This window comes from Anopheles maculipalpis, chromosome 3RL (assembly GCF_943734695.1).
Source record: "Anopheles maculipalpis chromosome 3RL, idAnoMacuDA_375_x, whole genome shotgun sequence".
Classification (NCBI taxonomy): domain Eukaryota; kingdom Metazoa; phylum Arthropoda; class Insecta; order Diptera; family Culicidae; genus Anopheles; species Anopheles maculipalpis.
The window spans coordinates 27,801,923-27,818,587 of NC_064872.1; positions in this window are offsets into that span (position 1 = coordinate 27,801,923).

Consider the following 16,665-nt stretch of genomic DNA (forward strand, 5'->3'; position numbering starts at 1 on the left):
CAATGGGGGTGCAATGGGAGGCATCCTCGTAGCTGACACAAAACACAAGCCGCGAGTTATCGCGATTCTTGTGAGACAACTACAAACGATATCAAGGTGTCTCCGATGTGGCAGGGGACGCTTCGTTGATTCGCTCACCTGAGCTGGTTGTGTTGTTTAGTGCGTTGATATCGCTTGCCACGGCTTCGGAACGTTCTTCAGAAGCGGTGGAGAGGGGATGTGATAAGCGAATGCTCCGAGGACTCGCACGAAGCTCAGTGATGAATCTCTGTTTGTGGGCTATTTTTAATACCACAAAAAGCCTTTTCGCTGATTATAAATGGCTTTGAAGAGTGTGTACCACAGATGAGCTGGTGATGGTTTTGAGGTCAGCTATCCACACTTCAAACAAGATTCTGATAGGTAGGACGAGCTCTGTTTTGCGTACTCTCTTTGTCTCTACGGTTGTGTATCTCTTCCAACAACTATCGATTAATGATTTGAAGTCAACATATCCGCAACAACCGTTTTTTTTTTTGTTGTTGTTGTCCCGAGAATGTTTTTTTTTTGCTTCCACCAGAACCACAATTACCCGCGAATGAACGACATTGAGTTGTAGCGTTTGAGATTTCGACACGCCACCCGGTGTGAGTAATAAATTGAAAATTGTCCCACCGCACGGAAAAGCGATTCGTCACGCGTTTCCGGTGAGTGCGATTTAGCGATTGGTGGGCATCGCCTACCATGCCAGAGAACTGGGGGCCCTGTAGATGCCTTTTGTGCCTAGCTGCCGGACAATGCATTTTCTGATCGGTTCTAATCATCGCATCCAAACACTACTGACCTCGCACGCTACGTTTGTGCAACCTACAGCAACCTGCAACAGCCTAGACCCAGTTAGGGAACCATTAAACTTGAAAGGGCACAAATTTTCTAAGGTTTCGTATCGGTATCTTATCAGGTGTATGTGTGTGTGTGTGCGTCAACGAAACCGTTTGTACACACCGCCGCCGCCAATTGTTCGACCAGGGCAGCAAGAACCGAGTGTCTTTGCCTAGGAAGACTTCGGAATCCTTTATCTTATCGGTTGGCACAGGCAAATCTACAAGCCACAACCCTATCTGCCCTCCGACAGCTGTCAGCGGCAACCTGTCTTATCGTGGCTGGGTGGTGAGTCCCTGTACACACTCTTCGTTCACTTTTGTTTCACTGGATAGTGGTTGTGTGTTTGTGGAAGTAGATTAATGCGCGTCATATAAAATATCCTATATTTGCCCGATTTTAGGGCGTACGATGGGTAAGGTCGTCGAAGGGCAAGCGGACCCAGTGTCTGATGTTAGAATGAAATTAAAGTTGCATACAATCCTTATGCAAAGAGCTCTTAAATCACGATTAAAATGACAAAGGAAAAAAACAGGAGTTTGCAATAAATAATACTACCGGTTTCTTGAAGCACTTGTTGCAACATTGTAAGCGACGACCCCTTTTCGCCATCTGCAACACGGCGGAGAATCCGGTTTGGCAAGAACGATTCTCCGTCTAGATTTGCTTGATCATTCGCAGAAATTTGGCAGCTTTTTCTTTGGGCAAGAGCGAGGGCGCGCACCCGCATAGCTGTCAAATTTATTAATTCCTTCTTAACACCTGATTGTGAGCATTTTCTTTCGTTATTAGCTTGATTCATCGTGCGGTTATAAATAAGCCCGTCGGTCATAAATAATACCGGCTGCTTCTGTTGCACTCGTACGTTGGGTTTCTTCTATCGCTGCAATTCGATTGCTTGGCGTGTCTTGGCTCGGGATGCGTTACACGCATGGGGTCCCAAGAAGCTGTTGCTTTAAGTGAGAGCTTTTATATAAAAAACGTGACATTTGAATATTGGGGGGTCGTACATTTTCGCAAAACAAGATTTAACAACGAAGGTTTTATAATCAAAAACTGTCTGTAAGGATGCAGGCACGGCACTCTGACAACGGCACCGAATATTTCTGTTTGAGTTGTTTTTTTTTTTGGGCACAATTTAAAAACCCATCAAGCAGAATTTAGCATGAGGTCAACGGGGATCACCAGTATCGTACGGCAAGGTACCCCTTGCTTCTTTTTTGTTAGGAGAGCCACATTAAGACAACATATTTTTAGTAGAGTGGTTGCAAGAAAAAACTCCATTGACACAGACACAACCATTCCAAGAATCAGGCCCTTTTTGTAAGCATTAGGTTAGCAGACTGTATTTTTGATCTTCTTCATTTTAATGCTTCTTCGTAAACTCGCCACTCTAATCTTCGGAAGCCTTCGCCTTCAATATTCATCTGCCCCTTTTCCTGTGGCCAAACGTGGATCGCACAGCGGGTGACAAAGTAGTTTAATTACGTCCCACGACAGCAGGAGAAAAAAAAACTCTTCCAGCGATTAAAGTAAACATAGCTAAGAGGTTTGGCCATCATTTTATATAATTTGTTTGTGTTTTTTATTTATTTGTTGGCTTCTTTCATTTTTTGCTCACTACGCAATTCTGGTGAACGCACTGGACATTTCTTTGAGCTTGTAAGCGTACGCAACATAAAACATTAAACGATACAAAGTAAGAAAGAAAAACTAAATGGTGGATAAGCATGTGCGATTTGATTTTTTTTTGTCGTCGAAATCGTCTAATGAAACAGTTTTGATAGCTAGTAAAACACAGAGGTTAAAATGAATTAAAAAAGTGATAGTAAAAAATAGAAAACATACATTTAATTACACTAAGCTTAAAATTTATAATTTTTTTCTATAATTTTTTATATTGTAATTTTTTGTGCAAATTAAATACTTCATTCAGGATGCTAAATTTCAGAGCTTTTTGACATAACATTATTCATAAAATTTCATTCAGCGGATGAAATTAATTATATTTTCCATTTCGAAAAACAGCTGCAGCGATGAAGTTGTTTTAAAAATCAATGTTACAATAATAATTTTTTTGTGCAATAATCAATTTTTAAACGGGTTAAAACCCATGTACAATCTAAATAACTCATTTAAAAAGTTTTTGATTTTAATTTCAGACAATACACGATGGAAACTGGATAATGAGCGAATTTTACCATGGCAGGTCTTGGAACATAAAATAAGATTGATATTTTGCTTGGACAAGTACTTTATCGGACCTACATTATGAATCTTATAGAGTGGTGGATTAATTCACCAAAATAAATTCAGATTCGTTTATCAGGTCGATTCGTTTATGAATTAAGGTTCATAATTTTCATAATCATGTCATTAGTTCAACATCAAAGCGGAATGAAAATGACATTTTACTTGTTTTGAATAAATTTTATTGTGGTTTAAATTGAAAATTTTTGTTCTAAATTACATCATACAAAAAAAAACTATGAGGCAATATTGAATATGAGGCTAGCGATTTCGAACTTTCAAAGAAATTTATCGGCATGTTTTAGAAGCTTGCCACGTTGCCAAGCTAAAATGTGAAATATTAGGGTTAATTTAATTTGATGAGGTTTTACACAACTTTATTAATTTTTGTTCAGATCGCGTACTCTTCGCCTCGGCGGTCGGAATCGTAAGAGGATGATCGCTCGCTGCGATCTCTCGTTGTTCCAATATAGCGCTTTGTTAGTGGTAGTAATATGTCCTATTTCCTATCTTCTATTCCTATCTTGTGATACTAATGCGCTACCTAACGGACGCTAGCCTAACGTCGCGATTTAGAATGATGAGGCACAGTGACGACCACAAAAACGTAGCGCCTTAAGGTTGATTAATTTGTTGGTATAAACACCACAAATTTAAATTTTAAGTGTGGCCGATATAAAAGAAAATTTCGTTTATCTCTGAAGTTTATTCTATTCTAAACGCTGAAATTTAATTTTTTATCATTTACTTAAGAATTTAACTACAATAAACAAAACGGTTTGTTTCCTGGCGAGAGAGTTTTTCTTTGAATAATTATATTTTTACATTTTCCATGTGATAGGATGTTAATAGACTGCGTTTTAAAATAGAACCTTCATACATTAACAGCACAAAAGCACAATGTACACAGTGTTATGATGGTTAAGAGCCAGTAAAAGCAGACACAATTACACAACCGATAAGTTAACCCTACATAAGGAGAGCATTTAGATTGTCGCCTTCCCTGTCATTAGTGTCGTGGACGCATGTGTACGTATGTACCATTTAATCTATTAAAACCTAATTATCAGCAAGACAACCGTCTCTCGTAGCTAACTTTGAAAGAGCCCTCCAACCACTCGTGAATGGAATGAGATGGCACAAAACGCTCCCTCCTGTTGGAACGTTTGAATCACAATCACACTGTCAGGTGAAAGGTGAATCGAAAAGATACCACCAGCAAACTTATAGAGATCCATTCTGATAAGAATAATCCACTGTACCAGTAAAGTGCTCTATGACGGTGAGTATTAAGCTATTATTTTAATAACCAAACAGTGGCGTGATTAGCATCATATTTAAAGGTTAGTCAGGCTGGATAAGCGATTATAAATTGATTTAAAGTAATGTATCAGTAAATATGACATTACATGTGTATTAAGACCACTTAAAACTGCATTAAGTAAAGGCCAAAGAGTGTCCTTAAATTTGAACTAATTTTGTACACAAAAATTTCAACCACCAATTCGCTCAAAAATTATAATGATGATAGAGTTTAAACTACTTCGTGCTAAACATTACTGTCTACAGTAGTAATAAATAACTATGAAATTCGATGAACACATGCTCAATAAAACTGACTCAAAAAAGTCTATGAAAACACTTCGAACATAGCGAAAAAATGGCTCCACCTCAGCATTTCTAAGGTATCGGGGCTGTAAATTTATCTCAGCCGTGTGGCTTTACGATTGTTACGACGCGCAGTACATTGATGCGTCAACCTGAACTGAAATGGCTTGAATCTCCAGCCTTATGGGTTGATGTTTCGAAATCTTCTATTTACACCATCACGGCACCTTCTTGCCATCGTATCACACGCGTAATCGAAGAGAAAACACTTGTTTCAATATGGCACGGGACGATACGTACACAAGACAATCTCCACTCTGTCGACCAGAAGGGATTTATGAGTTGATGTGTTGTATGCGTGGAAATATATTCCATCTTGGTGTTGGTGAGTATGATAAATATTTCTTACTTAGCTTATATTCAAATTATTGAGCAAACATTACAGTTGCAATTGCTATACTTTCACTTAAAGGGAATTAAACTTCAAAAGATAAAAATCATTATCACGTAATAACATATCAAATGGAAATTTTTTAACTTATAGCACCTAAACAAGAGATTGTATGAATGTTTTACACTTTGCAGATTCCACTTTCAAGAGAGTTTTCTAGAGTGTAACAATTCAACTCATTGTAATTATTTTCTTGAATATATTGTCTTATAGCTACTTTTTTCTCTTTTCTTTTATTTGATTTGTAGAGGGATATTTTCACCATTAGTTTCACATCCCACACCTTTGCTTACTACAATGTTTATTTGTTTTCATAATGAAGAATTTGTTTTCATTTACATCCAAAGGTTACATAAAAAAGAAAGCTCCAAAATGGCGCTACTACCAAACAAAAACAAACAAAAAAAGATTAATAGAAATTAATTAGTCACAAAGACACATTTTTCTTTCGCCTTTCATCGGCCGCCTTCCGGTTGAGTGAATTTAACGCTATAATTCATCACCTTTCGGCCCAACCTAACCCCTCCCCTGTTTTAGCTTTTAGCCCCCCCTTTTACCACCACAGTCAGTGCACAAACTCGCTCATTTTCCGCACCAGCAGCAGAACTGAACTTTGAAGGTTTTTTCAAGCGATTAAAACGCTGGGACACCCAGCGCAGCCAGAATTGTTACGGGCGAACGCAACGAATGTGTGGGTGCAATGGTGCCATTTAAATAATTTTCCCTATTTTCCGAAGTACTTGCCCGAAATCCCACCCACAGTCGTGGTGGGAGCCCGAAGTTTTGAGGGGGGACGGTGCGATTTTGCGGATAAACAGGTATCGGCAACAAGTAGACCGCATCGTTTTGATAGGATCGCGCCAGGCGTTCGCTAGCGAACGCACGATTTGACGCAACAGGTTGATTATGCTTCGGTGGCAGATTAATGTCATGTGTTTTTGAAGGCTTCTGGCGTTCCACAGAAAACGGTTATGGGCTGGACAATTCAGATTAGAGAATGAAAGTTGCTACAGGAAGATAATTGAATTGAAAACAAATTAACGCTGTACTGAATTTGATGTGTTCATTTAAGATTTGCTAAATATTTCCAATACAAAGCAATTAAAGTGATACGATACGCATTAGGAGAAAGTCCACACGTACGGTGGAAAAATTCAAATTAATCTTTACCACGTCATCAACCACATCAGCAAACGATCTTCATCCAGCAGAAAGGCTTGGCACGACCAATGAGCATGACGACAAAGTGTCCACAAAAGTAAGAGCGAAACAAATCGGCTAGTACAAGTTGTCTCCGTCGTATGGAAAGTGACAAAACGTGGCATGCAGACATGACAGACTAGACTAGGCTTTCCAACCATGCCCAAATTCACCCCCTTTTCCGGGCAGAGAATGAGAGTGAATTTTTCACTCTTTTCCCAGCTTCCCCCCCTTAAGGGAGAAAGCCAAAAATAAACCATTCCAGTGTATTTAGAACAACTTTAGCAGGGAAAAACACAAGCGCAAAATTCGTTTCGTCCACCATGATGGAATCAAGCGTATGCAATTGGGAGAAAAGAACAAAACAAAACAAAAATGGCGAAACGAGGCGCATTAAGTGAAAACGCAGAAACGCAGTTCTTTCAACGCAAAGCTCCAACGAATTTGGAGAAACGAAACATTCGCCACACACATACAACACGGTTAGAGGTTAATTCAAAGTACAGTAGCGACCAAGACCTAATGAAACGTGCAATACTCAGCATGTCTGTGTACTGGTACCCGTACCAAGCCCACCACCACACGCATCAAGCGAACACGTCGCTGTTGGCCTCCCCAATGGTTGAATTCATTAAAGTGGTGGAAAAACAACACACGAACCTAGAACGAACGTGAAAACTTAAACCACTAACCTACCTGGGGTCGGAGTATGGGTAGGTAGGTAGGGAAGGGGATATGATCGTGACGAAATACTATATTGCTATTAGAACCCAACCTTACACCCACGGTAAACCCTAACCTGAGCCTACAACGTGATCTTCAAATACGATGCGCATTCAGGCGCAGACGAGATGATACCATTTTGCTGTTGTTTGTGACAATTTCTGAGGTTCCCTCCACATATGGAACGGTCCGACACCGCGAAGGCTATGTCACAATGGGGAACCACGGTTCTGGAGTTACGCTTGGCGGTGCAAAAACTCATGTCAAACTGTATATGCTTACTTACAGAGCATCGTCGACGTACAGACCGTCATTCGTCACCCTTGACTGGGTAGGATTTCTGCACTCAGAGCTTCAGAACGTTGCGGCCTCTAGGTACACCACGTCAAGATCTCGTTTGAATACACGGCGGGTTCACGGTTGATTGACTGCTAGATTTCTTGTTTGAGGTTGGGTTTTTTTTGCATTGCTATCCAGTGTATCACAATGTCGCCCTTATAATGGACACTTTCGCTATGTCTTGCGGTAGGAATAAGGGCTGATATTGATATTGAGGGCTTTGGGCAAAATGGTGGCGAAAGCAGCCATCTCGCTTTCTGCAACTAATCCCACCGAGACCCATTGTGGAACTGCAATCTTGCGGAAAACGAACTGGAAACACCATCCTCCATACATACTGCTAACTAGATTATGTTTGATGGAAATGTCTTCAATTACCGGGATAGCTTGCTGCCATTTTGTGTGTTGTGGCAAGCAGGGGGAGCTGTGGTTTTAGTTTCACTTTCCTTCCGAAAGGAGGTTTAGTTCTTCTGCGGCAATTATTGTCTTGCTTCTTTGCGTATTGAGGTACGCCGTTATATCTGGACCGCAATGGTAAGTAATCAAGTTTTTTTTTTTTGTTGTGTTCCTCCCAAACGTCAATCAAGCGTAACCGGAGAGCCCTTGCTCTTGAGGTGACATGGTTACAACTCAGCCTACTTTGTAACGCGTTTCTAATAATTATCCAAATGCATTCTGACCACAGAAAAGAAGTTGGAATAGAAAAGTTGGTCCCTCACCCAATCTATTGGAACACATGCAAAAAAGGGCAGCAAACTCCGATAACGTTGCACAATGGAATTGTAAACGCTTGCGAGTGCAGCACTTGCAGTGCTGACGTCCGGGAGCGAGTTTTGATAGCGAACCAATGACGAAATGAGGCTATGATAACGATTACCGTCCCATGGGCAGTAGTAGAGTAGTTCTCGCAAAAGCCGTGATAAGTCTACAGTTGCTTAGAGCATCCTAGGCTCAACGAGTGCAGACTAGAAGTAAACATCTTAATGTCAAACTGTACTCAGCACACGTTAATATGGAGACATAGTGGTCATTAAGAGAGAGAGGGCCTCCCACTGGATTCTTGAAGGTATTTACATGTTTTCTAGTGTACTCTCAGTTCCGATGACGGCACACAACTTCGCCTGGAGCATTTGCTCATGTAGTACGGTAAGCATTTGCATAGGCAAACAATTAATCGCTGCTTGGTAGATGTGCACCACTACTCCACAAACTCCCAGGGAACTCACAACGCATCACAGCGCTCGCAGTTTAGAGCAGTGAGCACGCGACCCTAGTACGCATTGATATCGCACAAGTGTTGTCGAGCTGGGCGCTAATAAATCATGTATAATTTATAGAACATCGACGCACCTCTAAGGGTTGCGGAAACAGAACGGAAGGGGGAGAAGTGATAAGCAAAAAAAAAAAATAGACGATAGGCACAAAACTGAGAAGAAGAGTGCGTCACACGCGTCGTGCGCTTAAGAAAAATGTTGTAATTAACCGCGCAAACCGCACATCCACCATCCACATCGTCGCCGGTGTCGTCGTCGTCGTGGCAATTAATCAACTAACAACCTGCTCCGACAACTCGAACCTCGACACGCGGTCGGTTAGAGGATGATGATGATGATGCAGAGTGTGTTGGTGATCGGGAGAAGCATACGACACCGTTGGTCACGGTTTGTCAACGCTGTCGAAGCTGTGTGCCCGATGCCCCGTAACAGCTATGCTGTGGGACCTGATCATGTATAGGGAACTCCAAAAACTTCGATTGGTGATTTATATGGTTGTAATGTACGAGAGGCTCTAACATTTGATGCCTCGTTAACTAGGCAATAAGATATACTGATATGGCTTCCATCTTAAACTCATGCCTCTTGAGGAACTGCGGCACAAAAAATGCTTTTACGAGCTGTTTTCAATGAGATTCTAAGCTGTTCTTGAATTACTTTTGAGTACTGTTCCGTTACCATTTCCTTTACGGCCCCATTTACACCTGTCGTTTTATGACCCGCCAATAAGCTGCCCACGGTGTAAGTCACGATGTAATAAACGCACTTGCGGAGTTTACTGGCTGGGTCAGAAGGGCGCTCGTAAACATCGTAATTCCTGCAAGCTTTGCGCCTCAAGCAAGACAAACTTGCTGATCAATTTACAGATCATCAACGCTCCTCATACAGAGGCTGTGGCGCGTGGAGTATAGTTACCCATCGTTTGCTTTCCACGGCCATTCGCCCATCATCTTTTCACAGCTTCGGTCGGCGGGCGTGAGAGATACACAGCAATGGAACGAAAACACAAATCAAAACACAAATCAAACCAACATAGAAAAACAAAAAACAACCCCCCATCACAACCCCGAAACAGCTCCCAAACATGGTGTTAATTGATTAATCACTTCGTTAGGCAACGATTTAATGCTCTCGTGCTGCGTGCTGCCAATCGCGGGAGGTCAAGTCCGGCGTGTTGCGTTCCATGGTCGATTTAGTCGATTGCTCCTAGCATTAATGTTCTGAGCATTGCATATTTACTACACAGAAGCAACAAGAAAACATATTTTCACTCCTCTAGTACTCCCCACGAGATTACTGTACACGCAGATTTGACAGCTTGTTCTTACGTCGTCCCTCAACTCAATCACCACGGCCACCAAAACGAGGTCACCATGCTAACATGACTGTGTCGCACAGGGAAGGCCTTATGCGGTTGGCGAGCGCTTTCACCCTTTCCCTCTCTCTCCCTCTCTCTCTCTCTCTCTCTCTCTCTCTCTCTCTCTCTCTCCCGGTTAGGCCTGGAACCTGGACCACCGAACGGTTCTCAATCTGCTTTCCGTTCCGTTCCGTTTCAATGTCATGCCCGGAGCGCGGCGCACAAGTTAAGTAACCGCGCCGGGAAGAAGCGGCAACAACAGCGGCCCTCCCGGTTCGGTTTTGTTGTTGCATGCGTTTGCATGCTGTGACGTACACGGTAGCATTAATTGAAGACTTGTGTACACACACGCACACAGCGCACAACGTTACGGTGTCCGACCCAACCCACCCCATCCTGCTCCCATCGCCGCCAGAGTAGTGGACCCACAAGTTGCCGGCAAGACCCTTGGTGATGATGGTGGTTGTGTGGTAAATAACGACAATTGCCATGTTGCAGCTATTTATTTGTGTGTTTTATGCGGCAACTCTCGTCACGGGGATGGCCACCGGGGGTTTGTGGGAAATTGGGTGGGAAGAAGTAGGGTCGCTTAAAGGGGGGAAAAAAATGCTTGCGTGTGTGTGTGTGCGCGTTTGTGTCTGAGTGTACCCGGCACAACGCTTTGGTCGTGAATAGCGCTGAGCTGGCTGATTTTCCTGAGATTCATAATTGCTTTATGGATAGTTGCCCATCGTCTGCCTTTGCTGTTAAGCTTTTTTTTCAATGGTTTTGCTTTTTCGTGCCAGCTTCGGCTGCTAAAGCGTAGTACATTGACGATGTGCATAGAAATGTCATGTTCTACTAAATATCTGTGCTCCGGATCCATCCGGATTCGGACGTTTATTCTTTCGCGCTGTGTAAAACCGGCCTCTAATCGGCCATGTAAATTATTTTACACGCGTAGCATGTTTTTTGTTGTACAGGAAAATGCATTACTTGAGTATGAAATTGAATACTCAGAAGAAGAAAAAAAAAAACAGAAACAGACAACTGAAGGCGAAAGGCATTAGAAACATGCAATCGATCCATCGAGCGCCATTACCTTCAACTGACGACTGCCTGTCAATCCCGAAGCCCTGTCTGTTGTGGCCCGGGCAAGGAAAGTGTTCCTATTTTCGGTTTAGAAAATGCGGTATAGGTTAATGGCATCGGGAGAAGGAATCTAGCAAAGGTGTCGACAGTCTGAGGACGGAACGGAAAACTACCAAACGGCCGAAACGAATGATCGCTGAATGCCATTGAAGCACATTAAACTGCTCGATATAAGTTTGGTAATATTTAATGATTACTTTAGTGGTTAATAATTGAAGCATTGGTACCTAACCGACAAAATTGCACATTAAACGGTTGCCTTCAAAGTGTCCTCCAGCGTACAGTGAGCAAATGTCCGGCTCCAAATAATCTAAACCGAAGGGATTTACATTTTTAATTCACTAGATTTTGTTTCCGCCCAACCCGTGGTAATACTCGCGCGCCGATTAGTCACAATATTAGATTGCTTCACGGCCGGCAGGCAATTCGGCTGGTCGGCGAAATTAATTTCCCAAACCTAGTTAACGATTTAATGCCTATTAGACTGTCATTTTGTTGGCCGTACGCTTCGGGTTGGGTCGTAGTTTTACGATCGATAAAACATGCAGAATGAACGTCGGGATATTATATGATTTTATTTTATTTTTTCATGACGTATTTTTAGGCTCTACCGTCAGGAAGCATCATGTAAAAATAACGTTGTATGTTTCTTCAATATGAAGAAAAGACTGTAGTGTGTCTAGAAATGTAGAAAACGAATGTGTGCCTGGTCGTTCTATGGAACATTGTTTTGCAACTTTCCAAAAATACCAGCAAGACCCTTTGTTGATCAATGCACACATGACATTAGTTTTATTGAACTGTTTGTACTTATTTCCCAACTTTGTCAACTAATTATAATAACAAAGTAATTATTATTGTTCAATTTTCATCTTCAATTTATTCTTTAAAAAAAGTTGATCAATTTTTCCTCTTTTTTGCATTTTTTTCCTCCTTTTTCTTTTTTTGTTTTTATTCTTTTCATTTCCCTTTTGTTTTTGGAGCGCACTGTCCTTTTTTGGTGCTATTTTCCTATTTTTTTCAATTTTTCTACAGCTCGTTAAGGACCCAAAACCGTACGTTACCGCGTAGTAATGACTAAATATCCAACTATATGGTAGCAATATTTTTAATCCACTAAATCCGCAAATCCGCACAATTTACAACTCGATAGGAAGAAGAAGAAATTCAAGTCTTTTTTAAGGTTATTTATCAAGGTTTTGCTAACAACATGAAATGTCTCTTGCAAACACGTAACTGGTTCTTTTGTTATTACAATCGACACGTTTCAAAACAAAAGTTAAAGTTATGTACGCCTTAGCTTAGTAAACATCAAACCATCGATTCTGCAATAGCCATTAAAACTATATCTGTGAGGATCCGTAAGAAACAGTGTTAGAATCCCTTAGGAACCAAACAAAGGAGAACACATAGTCGGTGATATAATTTGCAAGTGTGGTAAGGCTCAAGAAACGCATCGCTATAAAGAAGCGCTGTAGGGTGGCCAAGAAAGTCTATTGAATTCCAATGTTTTTTTTTAATAATTTCCTTCAGAAATTCCTCTTTGATGCAGGAATTTCAGCATTAAATTGTACTACATAATATTTTGATCTGATTAAGCGATCTTGAGGGAGTTTTGAAGCTCCTGCTCCAAAAACTGCCAGAGAGAATTGCAGATCGGCGATCGGAACTTCAAAGATCGGCGTTGCTTCCCCTAGATAACTGACTGTTTTTTTTTAAATATTAATATTTATAAACAAAATCCAGTACTCAGAAACAATTTTGTTCTGTATTTTGACAGCTATTTTGGAACAGCTTTGGAAGCTTGCAGAACAAAATCGGCGAAAACTGTTGCTGGCGGTATAGATGCACCACAACAAGAGTGCAGCTTTTTCCCTCTTAGTATGAGTGATTGCTACTTAGAAACTGAGAAGCGATTCAATCAAGCTTTAAGCTCTTTTTTGTTCTTTCTTTTATTTCATGTAGTTCTCTTACCTTATTTGCTAGTAGCAGCAATCTACTAAGCTTCAGCTTCCAGCTAGTAGTTGTCAAACCGTTTTTGACACCCGACACACGTTCGTCTTTACACAGGGACACTTGGTGATTTTTTTCTTTTCACACGGGGACACTCTCACACAACGCACCACGAAACCTGATGTAGATGAATTGAAAGTTATTATAAAAAAAAAAAAAACGATAAACGTAAGCACCAAAGTGAACTTGTAATGGATCCATCACGAACGCGCGACTTCTACTTCATTATTTGTTGGCGTGTTTGTGTATGTGCGCGTTCTATTGTGCCGGTTCGTCGTGCTTTTGATTATCGGCGAATGCACATGCACATCATCAACGTATGCATGCATTCAAAGTAGCATCGCCCGACCTCCCCCAAATCGAATAACCTTTTTGCGAACACGTTGCACCTGATGTGCACACACAAACACACGGCTGGGGGCGGTCCGAGAACGGTAGCGTCAACGGGTGCATCTTATGCATGGACACGAAATTAGCACACCACTACACAACCACAACACATACATACACACACGCTTTTGCTATTCACTACCTGCGTTGCTGAGTAAGGGCTTGCTGTTGCGTTGTTGCCCTTTTTCACCATTTTTTTTTGTGCTGCTGATTTTCGTGTTGTTTCTTATTGTGAGAGCCGCACGCTGCAACACACAATGTTGTAGCACACGGCGTACTCAAAATTCCGGTGCAAGCTCGCGGATTTACTGCGTGTATGTGTTTGTGGCTGTGTGTTACGCAAGTAATGAAGTGTTTTTTTTTTTTTGTTGTTGTTGTTGTCGTTCCTCCCTACTTTAGTAATTTCGTTCACACGCGTCGTGCCCGGTGCGGTTCTAATCGCATATCGAATCGATCGATGGATGCTCTAGGAAGAGGTGTGTGTTCATTTCTGTATGTGTGTGAGTTGAAAAGAGGGGGGGGGGGGGGGGGGGGTGGAAAAAAGGAAAAACACACGGCAAGCCTGCTTTCGATATCGTTGATGATGTTTTTGTTTTCTTCTTCTACAACACTGCTTCTTCGGAGTGTTGTTTTATCAAGGTGCACACCAATTCTCACCCCAACTTCACCTACCCACCACCCTCATCCCCCCCTCGCAAACACCCTTTCCCACCCAGCCGGCCATACGATAGGGGGTGGCCTTCATCGGCACTCAGCACACACAGCTCGGGAGGGTTGGTTTTTCGCTACCATATGTTATCGCACAACCTGCCCACTGGCAACGAACAAGACCCGGCAGCTTCACGGTTTATCACTTATCGCCGCACTTGAACCCGGGGGAGGGCGAGGTGGGAGAGAAAACAATCCACAGGCACACATACACTGGTCACACATACACACGATCAACTGACCCGGCGGCAAGAAGGAGATACTTTTCGCGCGTCTTTTATCCGTTCTATATTTCGCTTTACATTTTCGCCATTTTATTTAATAAACAATTGGCACCATCTCTTACCCGTTTTACGCTTTTCTGCCTCTGCGTTTCATTTACTTTTTTCACTATCCGGGATATAAACCGTCGTTAAGTTGATTTTCCGATTACGATTTTATGCCGCGACACAGCCCGCGCCACGATAAGCGCCACGACACACACTGACTGACACGCGTTTGCGACACGGAATGAAGTTGCGTTTTGTCTCGGATCTGTTGCGATGAGCGCGACACAGCCCACACACACACACACACGCGCGCGCACACAAAACAAACACGGCAACCAAACAACGGCGAGTGACACAAGCACGCACGCACGCACGGAAAAACGCTCGCAGTGGAGAACCGCGCGCGAAAAAGGCACTCACTGGGACGCACACACACACACAAACACACTAACGAAAGCTTTCTACCGACACAAGGAAATGTGCGCGCATAACACAAATGGTGACGCTACGTGAAAAGTGAAAACAAACCACCAACACCAATGTGGGGAAAAGACGGTTGATCGCTTTTCCTTTCGCTTACTCTCTCACTCACTCTCTCTCGCTCGCGCACTTCTGCTTGGTGGAAGAACCCGAATCACCGGAGAAAAATTTCCACCGAAAGGCACTTTAAACTGCTCGGTTTGAATTCGGGTCGCAGCACGTGTTTCCGGTTAGCTAAGTGAATGGTGAAAAGCCCGCCAGTTTTTCCTTCTTTTTGTCTGCACTTGGGTTTGCTGTACCGAGAGGACAAAAATATGTTATTTTTTTTCTCGATTTAAATATTTCGTCACCAGCGTTTGATAACGCTATCGATTACACTAAACGGATCGGATCATCTTTTCACATTTTTTTATAGTTTTTCTTCCACTTTTCTTCGCTAACGTTTTCACTTCTTTAATGTCCTTTTTAAAGGCTGGCGCTAGACTGTGCGTTTTTTATGGCTTTTGTGTGGCCGGCTTTTTCCCCACTTGAGCACGCCTCAAGTGGTCTCGGGAAGGGAGTGGGCTGAAAAATTCAAATATACTCTGATTTTTCTTTCTTTTTTCCCTACTTTTATCTTCTTCACCTTTTCACTTCCCGCTTGATATGTAGACACCGACGAGAACGGAAAAATGATACTTTTATCTATTTTTTTTTTATTAACTCACAACGAAAATTCACACTAAATGAACTATTTGTTTTTTTTTTTGAACGCTAACCGTCTGGAAATTGTGCAAACACAACACAGTCCGGTTTGTTTCCGCAGCAATCGAGGTTTCGGGCGCGCACTTATCGAAACGAAAACGACAGAAAAACGAGCACTTCGCATACGGGCCACGGCATACGCTGCCACAGCATGGCACAACACACCGTGCTTGCCAGTGCTGCGTAGAAACAAAACTGACACACAGGACCGCGTGCAGTACAGTCGATTGGGTTGTAGTCTTCGCGTCGGCACCGATCGGCAGCACGAAGTTGGAAAGCTTCGATGCGAGACCGAACGGGAAAGCTTGTCGTGGCCGAGCCGAAAGGTAAACGCTTCGGGTGATGTGCTTTTCACCCTTACACAGGGTGTTGCTACCCTAGACGATCATTAAGCGTTTTGAAATATTGTATTCTTTCACACAGGAGTGGTTAAAAAAATTATCTCGATTTCAACTATTTTAACTACAAAATATTCATTATGATGTTCAACATCAAACACAATTTTGAGAACAATATTTACTTAAATTTAATGGAGTTTTGTATTGTATTTGTTGATGTTAGTGATGCCGATGCAATGAAAATTTAACTGTATTTAACTGCAAACTCAGCTAGTTTTTGCGACAGTTATATTGGTAAAAATGTGTGACTTTTATTAGTATTCTGATTAATCGATCTATATGTCTATCTATCTATCGATTATTTGTTCTATATACTCCTCTTTACGATTCGGAATATTTAGACATGATACTTACTATAGCGTGTCCATTAATCGAAATAGGTCTTTTAAAATTTCTAGATAATTTCAAAGTTTATTCGTTTTGTTAACTTTTTTAACTACATTTTCTTTCCTCCTTCTAATGTATTTCA